General features: G+C 43.1%; 2 long non-coding RNA genes across 5 annotated transcripts in view; one reads left to right on the plus strand and one right to left on the minus strand.

Annotated features, from left to right (window-relative positions):
- Positions 1 to 2,374, minus strand: part of LOC116796670 — a 55,015-nt gene extending 52,641 nt beyond the window's left edge. The window contains exon 1 of the long non-coding RNA XR_004360472.1: positions 2,081 to 2,374. This is a non-coding gene — a long non-coding RNA (uncharacterized LOC116796670). The remainder of the gene's footprint in view (positions 1 to 2,080) is intronic.
- Positions 2,144 to 22,026, plus strand: part of LOC116796667 — a 32,291-nt gene continuing 12,408 nt past the window's right edge. Inside the window, exons 1-5 of one of the 4 annotated variants that reach the window (XR_004360467.1) lie at positions 2,144 to 2,595; positions 2,890 to 2,960; positions 7,167 to 7,265; positions 9,055 to 9,172; positions 14,069 to 16,679. This is a non-coding gene — a long non-coding RNA (uncharacterized LOC116796667). Of the gene's footprint in view, positions 2,596 to 2,889; positions 2,961 to 7,166; positions 7,266 to 9,054; positions 9,173 to 14,068; positions 16,680 to 22,026 lie in introns of those variants that run through there. The other 3 variants (XR_004360468.1, XR_004360470.1, XR_004360469.1) reach the window with 3 other exon arrangements.

Below are 22,026 nucleotides of genomic sequence, written 5' to 3' on the forward strand. Positions count from 1 at the left end.
AGCCACGGAGCCATCCTGGAACCCCTCCTAGCACATATGTACACACACAGACCCCAGCCACTCGCTCCCTACCCACAGCCATCTGTCATGTGTGCCAACTGGAGCAAACCACTCCTAGTGCTCAACAAGGAGCTCATTATAGCTTCCCCTTCATCCACAGGGCCTTTGGAAAAGCTCACAGTCTGGGGGGATGTGCAGCAGGGAGGGCATTCTGGACTGGGGTGCAGTCCTTTTCCATTGCTACATGCCCACATCAAAGTGCATCCATTTCAGTAATAGCCATTATTGTTGTCGCTCAGGAGAACATCCCTTCTTCCTGGAACAAAGGGATCAACCTAAAAATGACTGGTAGTCAGCCCATGCCGACCTTCTCCTGACTATTTCAGGAGTTTATTTAGTTTTCTTTATCTGTAAATCTGTTCAAATCATCCATTTAATTTAAATTTTTCCCAGTTTCACCTCACCACAAGGGAAGTGCTCATTGGAGCAGATTTTCAAGAGATGCCACAGCTTTGTTCCACCATCACAAACATCATTCCCTGTGATTTCACTGCTGATCAGCCCATATTTGTTATTTCAATGGAGTTTCTTACCCTTGAAGCTCTATAAACTGTTTGGGACAGAAATTATTTTATTACATCAGATTGTTCAGTGTCCAGCACAGCAAGGCCCTGATCACAACTACTGCAATATATTAAACAAAAAATGGCAAAACTACAGAGGAAAACTCTGGCACACAAACAAATCCTTTTTCTTAACTTCTACCTGAACCAGATGCTGGTGGTATATGTAACGTGTGGGGCTTTGCTGATTTACACCCTTGTAAAAATCAGTATTCAAAGCTCCTTTTCATGTGCAGCTTCCATCTAAGTAAAGGGGATACTGCATATCAAAGGCAGCTGCACCAGCCACTTTAGATTTATTAGTAAATCCACTGAAAAAACATTTCCAATGAAATAAATCTCAGCCTGCTGACTTCCTCCTATTCTTTACTTATCCTCTTATTGATTTTTGTCTCGGAGATTTAAACCTCTCAATTTGTTTTATGAGACACTTGTCGAACACATGACAAGAAAAAAGACAGTGCTGGATATTTTCCTTAGCAGTTTTAAGTAGAAATAAAGAGCATTTCTTTGAAATTAGTCTTGCTCTTGTGACACAGTGGGAAGAATATATCTGACAAGCCCTTTAGAAGGCATTAACTCCGTGCATAGAGAAAGCTTACGGGCTGCCACCAACACAGCTTTGTGGCAGCAGTGCCCCAGAAGCTCATTGACAAGTTTGACATGTAAACAAGCTGTTGCTAAAAATATTTAACCTGGGGGACCCTGGCTAGTCGAAGGGGCTAGTAATGGAATACAGATCCTTTCACCTCCAGGCATCTGTTCAAAGCCACGCCATTGACTGAAAGTCATTATCGTCTCGTGGCTGCGCAGAGGAATGAGTAGGTGGGCTCTGCTCTGTGTCTTGTGAGCAAATTGTTGCACTGCTAAACCACGCTGGGAATTGGAACAGAAAGCTGGGGGCTGGCACCTTCTGGTGGCTGGGGCAGCTCCTTCCCAGGAGGAAAGTGTCCTTGGCTTATTCCCTGCACAGCTCCCTTCCAGGGACATGTCACCTGGCAGACACCTCTGTCTTTGCCACAGCCCCCTTCCAAATTGCTACTGCTGCTGTTGTGGAGGTGACAGAAGATGGAGGGGTAGGTACATCCATTCCATCCCTATCCTGCTCCTGCCCCCTGCCCTGCAGCTTGAACCTGTCCCAGCGCGGCCCTGAAACCCAGATGCCAGCTGCAGTAATTTCCAAAGGTTCCCTAACTGTTTCTAAAGGTTCTCTAATCATAGTCTTCCAGGAAAAGATGTCACATATGCTAAAATACCATCTCCACCGTGCAGTCCCACCTTCAGGAGCAGCAGTGACAGTGACAGGGCAGCACAAGGGACGCTCACTAAATGTGAGGTGCTGGTGTTCACCCTGCCAGACCGAGGGCCTGTTCCTCTCCTCTGCTCCACAGGGTTGGGGAGTCAGGGAGGGGGAATTTCTGTTCCCACACATTTTAAATAACTGTTACTTCACTTACCCTTCTTTGCTCTGGGCTGTGTGCTCTGATAGCTCCGCCCGCCCTCAGGCAGTCACTGCCACAGCTTCGCCTCCATTTTGTTACTTGATTTGAGCATCTTTACACCTAAATTTGTATCCTGAAGAGAGACCCAGAGTCAGTGCACACCAACCCAGAGACCCTGGGCCGTGCTACCCCACTTTGGTATCACTTTAACCAGCTTTGTTGCCCTGAGGGGGCAGAGGTGCCCTCACAGCACCTGCCAGGGCACGGCCGGCTCCCCTCAGCAGCCAACATGGCGGTGGAACCAGTCAGGGGCCCTGCCCTGCCCCTCACAGCCTCCCGGTAGCCCTGCACTGCTGAATTTCACCTCCTGTCACATAGTCCATATTAAAACATACATATATATATATGATATAGGGGGAGAGATTGCTCCCAGGCCCGGGATTTGTGCGAGGTGAAGTCTGTGGGGTATGGAGGCCCTGTTGTCCTGACAGGCAGGGACGGCTGTGAGAAGGAAGGCCTGAGGGAAAGAGGTGGGAGCCTGTCTAGAGCAAAGTCACTTTCCCAAACTGAGTGTTTCTGCCCCAATTGCTTCAGGGTGGCAGAGGACAGTGGGTGCCCTTTGAGGGGGCAGATGCTGTGCCACAGGCTATGAGCTGCTCCTGAGGGGAATTTAAGGCTGGTCTCCTGTAGCACACTGTGTCCTTATGAGCCTTTCTGCCCCCCAAATCAGGAGGATTTAGATCTATTACTTTTTTTTTTTTTTAAATTACAGACCTGGCACCTCTTCTATTCTCATTTACAGAGTTTTCAATTCCCATTTACAGAGACATCTCGTTGTGGGAGCTCCAGGGCAAACTCCCTCTCCACAGGCGTAGGAACGATGTTTCAAGGCAAGGTTGGTGTTAATTTAACTTTGGGAATAACAGGAACAATAGGACTGGAAGGGGCCTTCTGGTTCATCAAACTAGTCCTCTGTTGTTAGAGGCAGGCAAGTTATATAATCCCTTTTGCAAATGAAGGGTGCTATCCTAAAGTGAGCTGGGTTATTTTTGTCCCCTCCTGTGTCCGTGGGAAGGCCCTTGGAGAACCTCGATGCTGTGAGGACATCTCCATCTGAGGGGCATCTTGCTCACCAAGGAGCATCGCTCTTATTAATCTCAAGCTGCACAGCCTGACTTCTCATCCTACTGCATTTCATTCTTTTCCTAATGCTGTAATGGCCAGGATCATACAGGTCTTCCCCTGGAATACTCCAGCCTTCCACATTTACAGTGCTGCCCTTAATTTGTGTCACCAGCACAAGATCATTGATCCTGTTTGATATTTTTATCAGTCTAAAGGTTTCGCCTTGAGAAATCGTGCCAGTTACATGCCAGCAGGCTCCCCTTCAGCACAGCCATCCTCTCCTTTTTTTGTAGGGAATGCACTGGGCAGGGCTATCACACCTGGATAAATCTATTTATTTCCAAGCATTTTTTAAAATCAAATTCAAGGATGTATCAGCAACTCTTCTACCATATATTGTAAGGATGTTGTGTCCCATATTGGCTGGGAGCTCTGCGAACTCCAATCCTCTGGAGAACACCTGGATGCCATTCCTTACTCTGCCTCTTATTAAGGTCTCAGTACAGGTGCCCTGTATTTATAACCTCCACTTTCTTTTACTCTGAGTCCATGCAGATTTTTGAGCACAACTAGTGTTGACCCTTTCTACAAGATTTGCTTCCATCCAATCTCTTGTCAGGGCAGGACAGAAGAGGAATAATGCAAGACCTGAAATACTTAGTACAGAAGAATCCCAAAGATCTCCTGTTTTCTTGTACCCTGACTATCACATCGATTGTGTGAGCATTTCAGAGAAGGAGGAGGGGTCCTGTTACAAAGAGACCTGTTTCCCACCCTCTTTTTTGGCACTTCTTAGAATGCCTCTTTGGAAGGGGCTAATGGCCCTCTGGGACAAGCCCTCTTCTGCCAATAACCGTAGGTCAAAAGTTAAACTGAACAGCAGAGAATGAAAACCGGATAAAATACACCATAAATCTTGACATTCTAATTGAGAACTGTCCAATGCAAACTGCAGCACTGTGTCTGTTTTACCTCAATGCTCTACAAGAGGCCAGATCCTGCTTTCTTTAATGGCTTGAAGTAGCCTACTGATTCTTACTGGGACTTCTCACTTGATTAGGACAAGCAAGATTTGGTCTTTGAAAAGACTTAAAAGTTTGATAGTGCAATTTCTGCAGTTATAGGAGCAGAATGATGGTTTTGATTTCATGGTAAAGGCATGTTCATCTCATTTTTCAGACAGCACTGACACGACTCTGTGTGTGTGTGTCTGTGGGCAGAGATTTGCAGGACAAAAAGATCTGTGGACAAATACAGCTCACACAGAGGATTTTTTACTGAAGGAAAATTTGCCTGAACATAACGTGTCATCTAAGATGTTTTATAGATATTTTTGCTGTCTGAGGTAAATGGGGGAGGATTACACCTATTTTACAGAGTGGTGAAATCAGAGCATAAAGAATTTAAATGACTCACCCAAGATTACACAATAACTCAATAGCAGACCCCAGCAGAGCCTGGAGTGCTCAGAACACTGGCCCAAACTGTCTCCTTGGCCTTGTCTTTGCTTTCAGACACTTAAAATACAGACAGAGTCAAAAATAGAAGAACAGAGCTTGTTTATTCCTCTGCTTATATATTAAACATAAGTTCTCTTTCAGTGAATAGTTTTGTTGTTTATATTTTCATGGGAAATCTAATCATTGAAGCAATTCATTCCAGATTTTTGCTATTCCCTTTCACAAAGCAGCATATAGATACTGGAACAAAACTACTGGTGCCACAAGCAGACCACTGTGGTTCCCATCCTGGAAGCTCAAGAGAACTACCCTGTAACATTAGACTGCAACAGCTTTTTATTAATGTTACATCTTGGAGCTCTTCTCAGAATAGGAAACTTTCCTCCCGAATTTATTTGAAATCATATCCCTACACGCTGAGCTAATTTTTTTTTCAGCCTGGTTAACATCATAAAATGGATCATTAATATGTCCTTTGCAAATGATGCCAGTTCTGTGCAGCTCATACAGCCTGTATGGGTTGGTGCAAAGAAATTTGCTCCTACTGTACAGGATGTGTGAGCCAGAGAAGAGGGAGAGGGTTAAGAAAGGGAGAACATATACTGGAGTGTAGTGGCATAACAAATCTATCCCTAATCTTGAAAGCTCCATAGTGCATGAGTAATGAAACTAAAGATGAATTATTACAGCTTGCACTCATAATTTACAGGTATGAGTGTATTATCTTACAGCATAAATATTCCATTTAGGCTTTGTGATGGGTTTTTTCTCCATATAGGAAAATAAAAGTAGTATTAGTCACATGTCCATAGCTTTGTCAGTGGCTGCAAAATGTTTTTCTTTCCAGGAGGAAAGCACACTGAATAATGCAACACTTCTATTTAGGCTGGTTTTTCATACATTGACACTTGGAAAATCTAGAAACAGTTGTTTTAATTTTAAGGGCTACAATGTCTGCTCCCTTTATTCCTGCCCTTTATCATCTTACACACCGTGTTCTTATAGACAAGGGGGGGGAAAAAAAACATTCCAGTGTCTAATAAATCTGAAATCCATCAGGGGCTGCAAAGCTTTCGCTCTCCTGCCCTGGCTCAGCTCGTGTTACATCCAGCAGCACAACAAATGCACTTTGTGCACCAACGCCGATGGATTAAGCACTTTCGCTCATTTTTCCAGGGTGAGAACTCAACTAAATCCATTTTTTTTTTTTTTTTTTTTTTTAGGGTTTTGAATCTTTTCAACAAAGAGAATGGCTGCACAATTGATTCTGGAGCGAGGAGAGGGAAAAATTGTATTACAATAGTTTGTTGCTGAGCGGAATTTTAATATTGCTAAAGGACTTTAAAAATATTTTATGATCCGAGCCTCCCTTAGCACACAGTGCTCTACCTTTGGTTTTCTGAGCTAATTTATAAGAAACTCTGTGTGCAGGTCTCAGTAGTCCTTTTTCTGCTCTTAGACCTTTTGCTGCCTGTTATTGTGAAGTTGCACATGCTGTGCTTTCACAAATGGGAATTTTGCTTTTGTTCTTTCCTGTTGCATTTCCCTAAAATAAAATATCTTCTGGGGGGGGAAAAAAAAAAAAGAAGTATTTTATTACTATTTGTGTAAGGAAATAATGTAATGTGGGGCCAACTTTTTGGGCACACCAGGACTGATTTTCTAATACATGATCTCACAAGTATGAGAGATTTTATTTCAATGAGCTCAGTTCACAGCTACGGACCTAAAAGAGGAGTAGATTAATAGGTGTCAGGCAATTTAATAGTTTCTTTCTGACCCTTGTAGACAGCTTTCTTTAGAAGAGCTGAGCCCTCAGCAAAGTGAGTCTTAGAAATCAGAAGCCAGTGCTGAACCCTTCTAAAAACAATAGCACTTCTCAGATACCTGCATTTCAGTTTGTGCCTCTGTGAAATGGAAGCATTAACAATGAGCTAAATCATTACTGAAACGGTCAGGGAAACATGTCTATGAAATGCTTTTAGATTCAGGGATGCTAAGTAACATTGAAACAAATAAATGATTTATAGAACTGACCTGTCAAGTTTAAAACTGTTCACGGAGATATTTCAACATTTGTTTCACACAAAAATTAAGTTGCATTTATCAAGGGCAGAGCAATTTCCAGAGTGAATAGTGACCCATGTGTACAGTTTAAGGAAGAAATAGTAGTTTCAGCTGATGTAAGAGGGGCTCTTCCACATGGCACTTCAGGTCTACAGGCACAAAAGTTGAAGGGCAGTAGCAAAGAAAGAGCAACAGAGGAGATGTTCAAAGACAAACTTTCAAAGGGGCATGTGCTGATCCAAACAATCTGCTGAATTTGTGTGTACAGAATTTAGGGGGGTTGCAGTCACACATGAGCATTTTCTTACATACCAAAATTAAGCACTTATGTATTGGCAGGTTGGAAAACACGGGCACTGAGGGGCATCCAGGTACGTGGGGCAGAGCTGTGATGGGGCTGGGCCTCAGGGAGGATTCACTGTTGCATTAACTTTTTGTCTTGTCCTCAGCTTAAACAGAAGAGACAGCAGAGCAAACACTCCAGCCCATCCCATCACTGGCTTCTGTGCAGGATTAAACAGGACCAGAATTCAGACCTCTCATTGTAGGTAAGAAAAATAAATGATGTCTTCCATGTTACTTGTGCCAAAGGGGTTTCTTTTTTCCCCTTCTAGTATTTGGAGCGTGCAGTGGACACCTGTGCATTGGAGAAGGCACCTCTGCTGCACTCAGTTTTCATGAGGAGTAGTTTACCAAATGTGAAAAACTAGAAATGGTTCCTGGCGTTTCCTTTGAAAAAAACAATGTTCCCAGTGCTGGCATGAAATACTTGCCTGAAGGAAAGATGTTATGGTCATTGAAAAATCATGGATGGTACCAGGGAGGGAGCAGAGGGAGGAGAGCACTGAGCAGGGGGATGTCAAGGAAAAACATCTGGTGGTCACTCCTTCCTTTGGGTGACTTCAGTGTTACACAGAGATATCAGTGCTTTAGCTGAAAGGAGTCACCCATTCAAGCTGAAGAAGATGGTTGTGTTTTAAAGCAGAAGCATCTGCAGTCCCCAGTGAGTATTTCTTAAGAAACGGTTGAAACCGTCAGTGTTTTAGGAAAGCTGGAGCTATTGCGGCCATTTCCTATCAGATGATGTCTCTCTGAGCATGCAGGGTAATAGGACTACTCTGAGCAGAGTAGGTTAAACACTAAACTTGACTTCATTAATGCTGATGGAAACACAGAGCTCAGTATTCTGTGCAAAATTACATTTTGAAGGAAAACCTCCCTTTGAGTAAGACTATACCAGTTCAGAACTGGTAAATTTGATACTGGTGTAACGGAACACATTTCAAAACTGAGTGTCAAGAAGTAGAAACGTTCCAGTCCTGTGAGAGCAAATTCATAAACTTTGACATTTTTGGTGGTCTTTGTTTCTACTTTTTAAACGAATTTCCATCAGAAAACTTTGTGTGGGGAATAAATGTGGCAAACTTACTCCCAAGGATCTCGAGGCAAGTAATTATTCAGTAATTATTTTAGGTTCATTATTCTGATTAAATAGTGAGTAAAGTAATCATCATTTATCTCTGGCCTGCTGTATTTTTGTTTGCACTACAAAACTGCAACAGAGAGCTCAGAGAGTAACCTTGTTGCCTGAGCAGTCCTGGCATCCCTGATGATTCTGGTGCACTAACAGGGTAATAATAAACAGAAATGCCTTTTGAATTACAAGTTCCATTGGAATCACAGGGGGAAGGTCAGTGTTTGCCAAACTGAGGAAGACAAAACTGGCATGAAAGGAATTTTATGTTCGAGCTTCTCAGAGGGGATTAGAAGTGCTTTCTTAATAGTGACTGAAAGGGAGCTGGAATGGTGTCACTGAATGTACAGACATTGCCCTGCTTATGCACACACACACACAGTCACCACATCCAGCAGCACAAGGACCAAAGGCATAGGGTTGCTGCAATGTTTGAGGGGGTTTTAAAAGACATTTTTTTTCATCCTTCATCTCCACATGCTAAATATATAATAAGATACCTTGTTTTCTTGCCCTGTAGACCCACATGACCAAAATGAGGGACATTAGTAAGTGTTAGAAAAAGTATTCAAGTGTGAAATGAATTTCTCAAACATTAATAAGTATTTCTAGAACCTCAGTTTCATAATTTGACAGTTCCACAGTTAATAAATCACAGCAAAAGGAAAGTGTGATAACAGCAGAGCAAAAGGAAGCCTGGATCTATGAAGTGCAACTGAGGGATAAGTGAAAGAAGCATGCTGATGACCCTGAGTTTACTTTTGGGTTTTCTGAGCTTTCACTCAATTAAATTCATTCCTCTCCTCTAAAGACCTATTATGTGCCTTTACCTACGTTCCTAACTGATTTTTCTTGTAATACAGCTCCTTTGCCAAGTTATTTCCATGATTTAAGGAGCTCTGATTAAAAAAAAAAAAAAGAAGTAGTAACACTGAGATGAAAGGAGCATCCAGACTGTATTCGAGAAGGTTTTCTAAAGAGGTGGGTTGATTTTAATTAACTTCCTGAATAAAACAATTCAGGCCTGGAGCTGGCAATCTCCAATAATCACTCTCTGGCCTCTGGATGAAAAAGGGAGTCAATCACACAAAACAATGCCACGAAAAGGCAGTCAATGGAAGGAAGTAGTTCTGTGTATTACAGCAGTACACACACTGAGGGAGGCCCAGCATCCAGAGGCCCAACATGACATTAGTCCCCACTGCAGTAGACACTAAATACATACTGGAAGAGACAGCCCCCTCACTCCAAAGCTTATCTTCTCTGCAAGACTAGTTCCTGTTTATATATTTTGAGCATTTCCCCTAATTCAAACTCTATATGCACAGAGAAAGACTTAACTTTACAGTGAGCTGCTGTCTCAAGAGGACCACAAACTGCAGTTCCACTTACCCAACAATGTGACCATTCTGTACCATGAACATCACTTGGTGTCACTCAATAGATCCTGCATCCCTCATTCTTTCCCTCTGCCCCTCCTTTTGTGTGTTCTCAAAAGAGGTGACTTATACCACATTTTCCTCAGGAGTAGTTAATACAGAACTAGAGGAAGTATCCAAAACCTTCCAGTTGCCATCAAGCAAGAAAGATGAACAATGAGGGGGAAAAAAAGTGTCTGATAGTTAGAGTGGCTTGGCAAAGCTCATGGTAAGAGGGTATTATGCAGATCTTTGTTCAGCCCTTGCCCCAACAGGATCCACAGCATGGCACATCCTCACTTCAGACAATATCTATGCCACTGCACCTTCAATCTACCCAGCAAAGCTCCTGGACTTCTGCTGAGCAGAGAATGTGAGTCAGGAGGGTTGTGTTAAAACTGTTCGTTGCTTTTCTGCTGCTGGGAGAGAGAGAAAACCCTTGTGATGGAGTTCAGAGTCTGAACTCTGTCACCCGTCAGTCCCACTGACATTAATGTGGTAATTCTGGGTTAGGATTTGGTTTAGGAAGGCATCCTCAAGCAGGAGAGCACACTGGTTTAAAAGCAGGCATATTTATGAAAGGTTGCCCTGGAGTGGTTGTTTTTATTGATGTAATTCAGAGCAGAATCTGCCCCACTGACTCTGAGCCCAGAATACAATTACTCAACAGTTTAACCAGCAAGGTAGGCTCTGTGGGAAGAAAAGAAAATTGGCATTTAAAGGTGAGATTTCCTTTGCCACTGCTGGTGTATTTTTCCTTTTGTCAGCAGAATTAGTGAGTTAATTAGAGAATTAAAGAGTAAGCAGAAAGGGACTATGGGAGGAGTAGGGAAGCTTCAGGGTTGTGCTTTTATCAGAATGGCATTGCTTCATTCTGAATCACCTGATCTATGGATTTAGCAAAAGAAATTTTGAGACACTTGAAAAATGAATGAAAGTGATCCTGAATGGGAGGGGAAAAAGCTTAAAGTAAATAGCTTAAGTCAATCTGTCCAAATGTCACATGTAAGGATGGCTTTGCTCTGCTTAATGACAGGAGAGCAAGGAAGGTAAGGGGGAGGAAGGGACCCTTTTTGAAGGACTGTTGTTCTAATGTACCTGTGTTTATTTTAAAAGCTTTTCAAGGAGGTAGGGAGGGAAGCTACTGTCTCCCAGTGATAAAAGTTGAGTGATTAAGGACCCCATTTGGGGGCAATCTGTTCTCTGTCTCTGTAGTTGCCTACAAAATCCCTGATATGCAGGTAAAGCAAGCTCAGGAGAACATGGCTGATGGGAGAGGACTGAGGCCAGGACTCCTGGACTTTATTTCTAGTCCTGACACTGACTGTGTGTGCAGGCAAGTGGAAGTTCAGTGAAACTACCCCTCTGACAAATGAGGACCATAGTCTTTACTCCCTTCCTAAGACAGGGAAGCACTGAGGCTGCAGGAGTGTCTGCCAAACACTTGGGTTCGTGGCTGAAAAGTGGCTCAGACACACAAAGTATCTGGTAGTTTAAACAGACCAGTGTGCAGAGCTAGACCTTTACTGAAGGAATTCTAATTCCTGTAACATATCTGTTCCTGTTCTAATTAGACATGGTGTGTGAACATCTGCACCCACCATCTCCCTGTTATGTGGCAAATAATCTCATGGTTTATGGCTCCTCTGTTACAAATGGATTCTTGCTCGGCGTCTGATATTAAATATCAGGCTCGAGTCCACTGTGCTGCGTGTGAGCTACTCTGTTTTAAAAGACAAAAGCTTTTGCTTCAGTTGCTGTCACGTACAGACACTGTAACCTGGCTCTTGTGGAGAAAGCTGGCTGTGGAACATCTCCCTGCAGGTTGCTGAACATAAAGGTATTCTTGGGTTTAGTTCCAGGAGATTGTTCTGCCAGAAGTTCAGAGTCACTTCCAGCACTCGCTGACCCCCGCTGTCCTCACACACCTCAACATGGCCCTTATTTAGCAGAGAGGAAAAGGCTCTTTCTCTCTGCCTCTCTCCTGTGCTCTCTCTCTCTCTCTCTCTCTCATGTAACGTTGTCCTTTACGAACAATGACACATTCTCACTGCTCCTCCTGTGCCCTTCCATTGAGATGAGAAGCTAAGTCCAGATTTGTTTTTGCTGTCGTTCCAAATGAAGCCAGAGGAGTTATTCTGGGAATCATCTGCATTCTGCACTTTACCTAAACAAATTTGAAAGGACAGGTTTTTGAATGCAAGTGATCCTGCAAGGTACACAAGGTCTTTAGTCAATGAGAGAGAAGGGCATTCACAGCCACGCTGTGGAAGAAGGGGCATTTTCATGGCACATGCAAAATGGTTCCAAAACTGCTTTTCCCCTGTGTTTTGTGATGTGATCAAATTAGACCTCAGAAAACATAAGAAAGGAGAGAGAGAAAGAAAGGGAAAGAGAGAGAAAGTGAGAAAGAAAGAGAGAAAGGGAGAAAGGAAGAAAAAAGAAAGAAAGGAAGGAAGGAAGGAAGGAAGGAAGGAAGGAAGGAAGGAAGGAAGGAAGAAAGAGAGAAAGAAAGAAAGAAAGAAAGAAAGAAAGAAAGAAAGAAAGAAAGAAAGAAAGAAAGAGAAAGAAAGAAAAAGAAAGAAAGAAAGAAAGAAAGAAAGAAAGAAAGAAAGAGAAAGAAAGAAAAAGAAAGAAAGAAAGAAAAAGAAAGAAAGAAAAAGAAAGAAAGAAAGACTATGACTTGTAGTAAATGAACACAAAATTTCCTAGAAATAAGCCTGAGTGCTGTCTCAAAGCCAAGACAAACAGCATCACCTCAGCAAGCCCTTGGATAAATTTGCATGGTGGTTAGTACCAGTCTCAGTGCAGAACTCCTGAACAAGGAGAGTAAAGGCTCAGCATGGCAGAGTAGGGAAAGTTTTAATTTGGATCAGGTTTTATTTCCCAGCTTCATTGGAATGAACCTCAAAGGGCAAAGAGTCACGAATTGTGACCCCTAAAATATCTGTCCGTGTGAGTTGGGCTCTTTGTCCTTGAGGATCTCTGGCTGTCGCTTAATGGAGCTGCAGCCCAAGAAGGGAGACAGATGGTACTGATGGGCTGAAATTATACTCAGCTAAGTGCAAAGCTATAACTGCTATTTGTCATTCTAACATCGCTGATTTGTCTAGAGAGAAAAACAAATAACTTGTTGGGGGAGTAAGCAACTGCCTGGCTGTGGCCAGGCCAGATTGGAAGTGGGTGTAAGGCTCAGCACACAGAGACCCAGGTGCCATCAGTGCTGGAGGGAGGTTATTAGGATGTCATTTCTGTTTCTTTCTCTGTCTGTCTCTCTCTCTCTGCTTGCTGTGGAGGTGGAAGGTGCGTGTGTTGTGAGGTGAACTGGGGAGTGAAGATAAAAATCTGTGGTAAGGAAATGCTACAGCTTTATCTCTGTTCTTTGATGTGGCAGGACAAATTAATTGATAACAGAACCAGCCAAAGCAGATGTGGTCATGGCCTCCTGAACTGCCCTATTGCAAGGAAAGGGCCCAGCAACATCAAAGACAAAGGTCAGCCAGCATTCCCCAAGCACAAAAAGACAAATCATGACAGGCAAATAGCTCAGGCTGCCATTGGAAAGGAGTTATTACCACAAAAGATGATGTCTGGCACATGGCCACTCTCCCAATCAGCTGGATGCAGTGGCTTCTCTTCTCTGCCATTTCCTTCTGTACCCAAAGGCAGAGTTTGGGCACAACATCTTCCTGTAAAAGTGACTTACTTTGTGTGCAGTGGCACAGGAGAATTAAAGCACAAAGCAGAATCCAGGGAGCTGGCCAAAGCCATGCAATGGGGTTAGAAAATTGAGCTCTGCTAGTTCAGGGCCTCTTGTAGCCACATCTTTTGAAACTACAGCAAATCTACCTGTTCACTTCCTGCTAAGAGTAAAAAGATTTGGTTTCTAGTCTCAATTCTACCATTTGCTGGCTATGTGCCTTGAGCAAATCAGTTCTTCTCTTGTGTCTGACCTTCTTCTAAACTGGAGGTGACAAAGAAGGCCATTCTGAAACCTCCAGAGTTGGTGGAACTGCAGATATTACTGGTATTTTATATCAAGCATTGTTTGTTTCAACCATTCCCTTCACTGTTTTCTCTGAGTATCCTGATGTTTTCCTAACACTCTCCCCATCCATAACAAACATTTCAGGAATCACTGAACACTAAACACTCAAACCAAAGGGGCCCAGTGCCCAGCAGGTCTCAGGTGAGTTTCTTTGTTCCATGTTTCTCTCTCTGGGAACAGAAATATTTGTCCTTCAAATACTATGAAACCTTCAAAACTGAAACCTTCACAGCTTTGGCAAGTAGTTATTAACAAACTTGGTTTGCATAAGTTCCCTTTTTCCATAGATCTGGATTCTTTACAGACTTTAATGTATTCAGCCTGGCATCACCATGCAGCATCAGTGTGGGATAATACCTCAGCATGCCATTGATCCCTTTTTCTTCACCTGCTGTCCAGGTGCTTTTCCAGGCTATGTCTCAGTTTCTTGTCAGAAGGAGATCCTGACATGAATCTTGTGTCTCTGCCCACTGATTTTCCAGAAGATGCTGGGTAGAAGGGAGCCAACAAACTCTCCAGCCTATTTCCTGGACATCCCAGGGTGTCCACAGGTAACAAAGAGCAGCTGCCTCACAGTTGAAATATAACTGGAATGCCTAAATGGCTGATCCACCCTCATTTAGGAAACCTGCAGCATATCCAGGGCTCTGATCACATATTCCAGGACTTGATATAGGGCTTTAGCTACTCTTCTATCATTCACATGAGCAGAGCTACTACACAGGACACAGACTATGTTGGAATTAATGTCTTTTCACTACAGCAACACATTTCAGCATCACATCTTGGTGTTCTCAGGCATCCCAGGAGAGTTGCACAGCACTGGCTACCAAGAGATGCTCAGTTGTTCCACTTTTAAGTGTCCTTGTGCCCATTATAACATTGTAATAAAAATAACCAGAAGCGGGTATGTGTTCCCAGCAGGCATCAGTGATTCATAGCAAACTGTAAAAGCCAATGCATGACATAGATAAAGGCATTTGAAGCCCCAAGACACAAGTGTGGGGTGTGTGTGCACCAGGACTACGTCACCAGGAGCCAGAGGACTGCAAAAGCTCATCCCCCACAGAGGGCAACAATAACTCAGTGGGACAGGTCACATTTGTGATCAGCCAGAGCCCGTCCTTCTCCTGCAGAGAAACTTAAAGCAGAGAGCAGAAAAGTAGAAATGCTCTGAGAGGCAGCCTGGACAATGTTGTCTGAAGGTTTCCTAAGAGGAATATGGACAGTTTAAGCCATGGTACCCGAGGCTCTGTAGAAACAAAGGGATTTTATCTCTCCCAAAGGATGTTATCTCTCCCAAAGGATGCTAACTCTCCCAAAGGATGTTAACTCTCCCAAAGGATGTTAGCTGTCCCAAAGGATTTTAGCTCTCCACTTGCAGACCTATGACTCCCCTGGGGAAGGGAGTCTCTTGATCACAGTGCAACACCTACTTGGCTTTTTGTTTGCTTTTTGTTGGGTTGGTTTTTTTACTGGAGACAAGGGTTGAGTGGCTTTTGTCCCTCTCCCCCAGGGTGACCTCGCAGACATGGAAAGTTACACTGCAGGGAAAAGCTGGATCAGGGAGGTTAGTAAATGTGCCACACTGGAGAAACAAAGTATTTTATATCTAGTGGAGTGTTTATGGCATGAGAGCAGTTACACCATCTCAGACCTAAAAATGAGCTCTACTATAGTTTCAGAGGGAACACTCTTGTTTACAAAAGTGAGAATCCAACCCACTGAAATTATTTCTGATTTAAATGCAGTGTAACTGCAGGAGAGTTAACTAGTGCAGTTCTGGTGAGTCTGAGGAAAAGGGGAACTGGTGAAATTTGTAGCTGGAATGTGAGAGGCAGTACCAGTCTGGGCTGTGAGTACACACACCAGGAAAGCTGGTCCTGGGTCTCCCAGTGACCCCCGTTCACCCAGAGTTTCTCCTTGCCTTGGTTTTTCTGTCTGTCAGGGTGGCAGAGTGACATTGACCCTTTTTTTGGAAAGTGATGTGACAAGCACAAAGTATTAGACTGTTAGACAGCTGTGGGAAGCACGGAGAGATCTCTTGGAATTACAGATACAGAAACAAGGAAAGATTTTGTCAGCTGGATGCAAGGACTGAAAAAAAAAAAAAGACATTCTGACATGCTATTGCTGCTGAAGTCCCCTCCCTAGAGAGGTCTGGTGAGGGCATTTCTCAGTGCCCACTCTTTATCTGAACTCCTCCACACGCCTCAATCCTAATCCAGCACAGCACAGACTCATCCTATTGTGTTAAAATCAAATGCACTTACAGGTAAATGTCACTCTGCCATAAAGAGAAAGGAAACCACTTAACTTTCTGTTTCTTTGTCTACCTGCCTCCATAATAGTTCTTGTCAATTTACATTATTCATGACTACCAGAGATAACTTAAAATGTATCTTTCAATGGAATATAATGCAAACAGTTTTCTGTGTGGGCAGGGTAAAACAAAATAATAATTACAACACACGATGATAGTGCTTATAACAAAATATTTTTTTCCATAAAAAGACTTTTGTGGCAGGAATACACACTCCAACACCGAAAGAAAATAGTGGGAGAGAAAAATATCTCTGCTGGCGTATTAGATTCTATCAATGGCACTGATGGTTTCATTGTCTAAATAAACATTGTGTGTAGATAAAGTGTGACCTGAAAAGTGAATCATTAGATTGACAGGATAAAGCAAATCAACTTTCTTCTGTCTTTATGCCTCCCACCAGATACATAATCAGACTTCTCCCTATGTGGGCACTCCAACAGCAAGCATCTGTCAGGATCAGCTATTCTTGTAGCTTAGGTTTGGGAGTTTATGATAATCTGACAAAATTGCACCAGTCCATTTGAGACATTTTCCCCTCTCTTTTCAGCAGTAAGAATTTAACATTATATCTTCAGATGAGCATTACCATAGGTAATTTGATTTTGCAACTTTGGATAATGACCTTCACTCTGTGTGTGTATGTGTGTGTATGTGTGTACAAATCACATGTATGGAATTTATTTAGGAAGAAAACACGTTGCAATGTGGCTGCCCCATCCTAAATCAGTGGACAGAAAACCTAAAGGGAAGGATTTTTTGCTCTAGCTGAGCTTCTGCTGGTTTTTCTGGTAGATTTACTCTGCTTTAAGAATGAGGTAAATACTGTTGGACTAAGGTACTCAGTATATCAGGCCCCAAAAGTTGTAGGAAGCACTGAGAGGATACTCAAGAGTGTATAACCCTTTCATTCAGGTTAACTCTGCTGACCAGAGCTGGAACAATAAATATTGAGGTGATAGATTTGGCATAAAATAACTCACAGCTCCAAGTGAATCCCAAAGACAGCTGATTGCCTCTGGAAGATGACAGGGATATATCCTCCTACAGCCTTAATCAGCACAGCCCACAGAACACAGGCCACACGACGACAAACACTTGATGCAAACAAAACTGTTAAAAAAACACACCGTGGAAGTGGTTGGGTTGTGTTGCACTGTGTAAAAAGCAACAGCCCAGGAGGTCACCTGCCAACCTCCAGCTACTCTGAAATCCCCACTGTTCAGAATTTCTTGGCAATATTTTTGCTGGAAGAGGTCCCTCCCACGTTACTACGGAGTCTTGATGAACCCCTGTTTATTCATCTTCCTCGGGACTCTGGTGACCTTTCTGCAGGGTGGAAATGCTTTCAGAAACTATTAATCTCTCCTCTGGGGTGGGTAGAGGGCACCCATGGAGAGAAAGGCTTCCATGATCTTCCTCAGCCCTGTCACCAAAGATCAGAGCCAGAAAGGAGGTTTCTTGTTTGGAAATGCACAGGAATAAATGCAAAGCTTTTACAGGGCAGGGCTGTGTAAAGATGAAGGGCTGAGAAACACGAGATGGAAAAGCAATGCTGCTCAGTAAATATTGATAGATGTTCCCTGTACTCCCTCCACCTCTGCTGCACAATCCCCTTCACTGCTGCCTTTCACACTGTCACTCTGTCACTAGAACATTACTTCCCTTCACCTTGTGGCTGTTTAATTTAAAGCAGGTTTCTGCATTTGCTCTGAAAACTGAAGAGGGAAGAGAGACGGTAGGAAACCCTCCACTCAAGACTCTCTGCTCAAGGACAACAGCACAAATGCAACCCCAGCTTCCTGCCTGAAATGAGGTGAAAGGTTTTGTCAGTGTTGATCAGTGTTCATTTCACTAGCACTGATTTCCCATTTTGGTAGAAAGATCAAGGGCTGAATGCTGAGTGGAAGGAAGACTAACCCAACCTTTCTTCCCAGGAGATGATCATTGTAGGTCAGGCTTGAAGCACATTAGCTGGGTATTATAAGGGGAAGCAATGCTGAAACTCCTGCTGTGCCTGTTTGGCAGATAAATAAAGAATTTCAAGCTCTAGGGCAGACAGATCAACAATAAATTCATATTAAGAAGTGTCTGTGAGATTTGCTAACAACTTCAAGTACCTCAGGGCTGGGCCCATGGCCTTTCATGTGTTTATAAAACATGCACCTCAACAGAGCCCTGGTCCTGAACAGAGCAGCCACATCCAGAGCACAGGTAGGAGCTGTACATGAGCTCTGTGGGCAAACACGTGCACCAGAGGAGCAGCACAAGTTCAGCAGTACAGCCCTCAGAGAGTTTGCAATGTTAAAGGGTCTGTCCCATCTTCTCCCCCTTCTACCAAGCAAGGCAGCTCCTCCCCAAACACAGATAGAGAGGGGTGATGGTTAAAGTCCTGGACAACAACCGTGAGCTGAGGTCAGCCCTGGTTGTCACAAACCCCAGACTGAGCCCAGTGCTGGCTTTGCCACAAGTTTGGTTCTTAACCACAGTGAAAGAACCTGCAGTGGGACTCTCTGAAGATGTCTAAATTACTTAAGAGCAAGAGAAGGGACTAAAGCCTGGTGTGCTCCTAAACTTCTGGCCCTTAGAGCAGCAGGGCCCTTCTCTCTGAACAGCATCTGTAAAACTGAACAGAAAATTCAGCAGAAAAAGGTGTTGTGAGGTAGAATTAGATGACTTCTGCAAAGCACTAACATAAATACTGAGTGTCAATCTGTGGCAGCAACAAAGGGAGGGTGAGAGGAGGTGGAGGAACAAGATTCTCTCACTAGATTGCTTTCAGTCAGCCACCTCTGCTTTTGCCATGCAAAGTTGAGGTAGAACTCCCCATTCTGCTACCCCTCCCTATCATCTTGGCATCCAGGCTTCTGACAGGTTTCCCCTTTCAAATTAAACAGGTTCAAATGTAAAAACTTCCCTTGTACTGGGTATTCATGGAACTCTTTTGGGTTGGGCAGGATTTGAGTCTAGCAAGCTGTCACGTACCAGAGGGGAAGCAGAGGGACACATTGCTGCTCAGAGTTTATATGGACAGCAAATTTATCCTGGCTTCAGGAGGTCCTGCTTTCTCTGCCCCCTCTCCATCATAATTAGACACATCAAAGAGCTGATCTGTCATCTGAAATGGCAAGATGCCTAACATTTATATTAGAAGGAGTCAAGCCCCAAGCAAGCAAAGATCAAGAACATGATGGTGAATGTGAGGAGGGAGATTGAAAGTCTGTCTGTGGACCCCAAGGAAGCTGAAGTGATGGAAAATGTGCAAGCAAAGAAGAAAAGGCAATCAACCTTCCAATTAAAATCCCCAAGGATGAGGGTTTTGTCTGTGTTTGTATTAATCAAGGATAAGAAATCAGACAACTCAATGAGACAGGAGGAATTGTACTGAGAAGCAAAGGACAGGGAAAAGCTGGGGGTCACTGGGGGATGGGAGCACACAGGAAGAAAGAAAACAATGACTAAAGATTTAACTACAAGGTGCTTAAAGGAAACAAAAATCTCCCGAGGTGCCGGGAGTGTTCTAAAGGCAAGACTGGCTTTACTCACCCCTCGACCTAAGCAACAGGCTTGCTTCAAAGCACAGACCTACTCAAATATGCTTATGCAAAGAAGTTTTAAAGCTTTTATTGACAGCACTTAGCAACTACGGCTTTCCTGAACCTCAGCTCGCCCGAGGTGAACGTTGGGTAGGTTTAAGTTCTTCCTCTGGTCAGGGATTGTGCCCTTCAGTGCAGGGACACGCTGGGCACGGGCTGGCTGCAGCGCTGGGAAGGTTTTCTTGCTCACCTCTGGAGCTTTGGATCAGGAATTCTGCAGCTGTCCCTGCCTCTTGCACCCACAAGGAGCAGATCTCAGTCAAACCCCTGCTGATTAGCCCAAGGCAGTCGATGGTGTCAGTGTCAGAGCCAGGATTAAAACTCCAGTGGTTTTTGGCTGCCAGTCTGATGCTCGAATCACTAGACCACACCTCTCATTATAAAATAATTGTCTGATTTTGCCTTTGAAATCAAAGCTGTTTACAATTATATGGGAGAGAGCGAGAAAATGCAATCTGGGATGGTTCTCTTTAAAAGCATTTGCACCTTTTTATGTAAAATTTCAGCTTAAACAAACCCTGTGCGTGCAGTTGTTAGGGGACTCTAATTAAACCCTTTTTTTTCCTCTTAATTTAGCAGTAGGATTTCTTGTCCCTTTTGGAGAAATTCTCCAGGTTAAGATAAATTCATGTATTCTTATCTTATTGAGAACTGCTTATTCTTATTGAGAATAATTGATGAATATTGTGATGAATATAAAACATTACACTTCCAACATAACCTAAATGTCTACTGCTGAAGACTTTGACAATGGATAGGTTATGAATTTATGAGTGTTCCTTAGGGAGCAAGATTTTCCTGAAATAATTCAAAACAAGCTCATAACACCCTACAAATTAGTATTTCTCTATGAATTAGGTAATTTTCTACTACTCGTAATGAAACAGTACAATTATGAACAATTAAGCATTCATAAGTAGTAAAGTAGTGAGCAGACCATCCTACTGAATGCCTTGAACTTCCTTAAAAATCCACAGAACGAGTCTGGCATTTCAAGCTGTGCAAGTATCTAAATCCTGACTGAATTAGGCCTTACTTAGTGACAGAAAGGGACACCACCTTCAGAGGGGTTTGACAGAGTTGCACTGAAAACTCCTGTTTTCTTACGAGGAATTTCAGGGGGCATTTTAGATATATTGAACCTGATCGAGATAAGACACATCAGCAGGAGTCTTTCCCTTGAGTTTATGGGGCTTTGGGCTGGATGGTGGATACTTCAAGAGCTGTAGACAAGTCTGTATTGCAGTCAGCCTTCATATTTAGATAGCAATGTATATTGCTCATGGTTATTATGAAAATGATTCCAATTAGAGATACCAGATGCCGTGATATGAGGTAAGCTAAGGAAGCTGTCTTTAGCTAAGAAATCACATCCAGTCCTATCATTAACAAAAAAGTGGCTCTAGCTGTTGATATTTAAGACTGCACATAAATATTAGTCACTAAAATCTGTGCATTATGGTTTCTCTAATATTTTATAACTAAATTCAGCAAGAAGCAGAAGATGCAGAAATGGTATTTTCAATGCAATTTACTTCAAGTCAATTCGCTTCTTACAAGTTTCATGGCAACTACTTTTTATAGATACATGTTAGTTCATTAAACTACCATTTAGGCAGAATATCAGAACTAAAGAAAATGTTCTCTGTGCAATGGCTTTGAGTTAACACTGTTCTTGGAACTTTGCAGTTCTCTTCCCTGTGGAAATAGACTGCAGACATATGTAGGTAGATTAGACTTTATTAGCAGTGACTCCAGAGTCAAGTACTCCCTGACAAGTGAAAGTCTGGCTAAGGAAGGGAGGAGGGAGGGCAAAGGAAAGGTCAATTTAACCCCAAATAGTCAGTGTCCCGAGTATTCCCTTTTCTCCTCATGCAGGAATAAACTTTTTTTCCATTTTCAAGCAGGGCCTGGGTGACATATGTGCATCCTCCTCTTCCTGGGTGGCACATCACCAATGTGTTGACACCGATCCTGATAACCACATTTTGTTTCAGTGTTAAGCATAATGATAATGATGTAACCTGAGATAGGGCTGTATTGTAATTACACAGTTGTGCCAGTTATTACATAGTTATAACACAGATCAGCCTCTTGATCAGATATGCCCAGGAGCTTCTTTTGCTTTATGCCTGGTGTAGGAACAGAAAACTAGATCCCTAATTAACTTTGATTGAACCTTGATTAGATAAGGGAGTGGGGCCAGTAGGCACCAAGCGGGCGGGGAAGGCAGCCCTGCATGGAGATATGTTAAGTGTGTAGGCACCGTCCTGACGAGTCACAGGAAGGAGAAAGGAAACTCCCTTTTCAGGAATTGATACCTCCCGACAAGCACGAAGGAATTAGCCCGGACTAGCCCTCAGAAATTCAAGAAACTTCTCACCTTCCCCATGCAGCGATGCCCCCACCCTATTAAGATGAGATTCTCAAGCAATTCACCTCGGGAACAG

Source organism: Chiroxiphia lanceolata, chromosome 20 (assembly GCF_009829145.1).
Source record: "Chiroxiphia lanceolata isolate bChiLan1 chromosome 20, bChiLan1.pri, whole genome shotgun sequence".
NCBI lineage: Eukaryota > Metazoa > Chordata > Aves > Passeriformes > Pipridae > Chiroxiphia > Chiroxiphia lanceolata.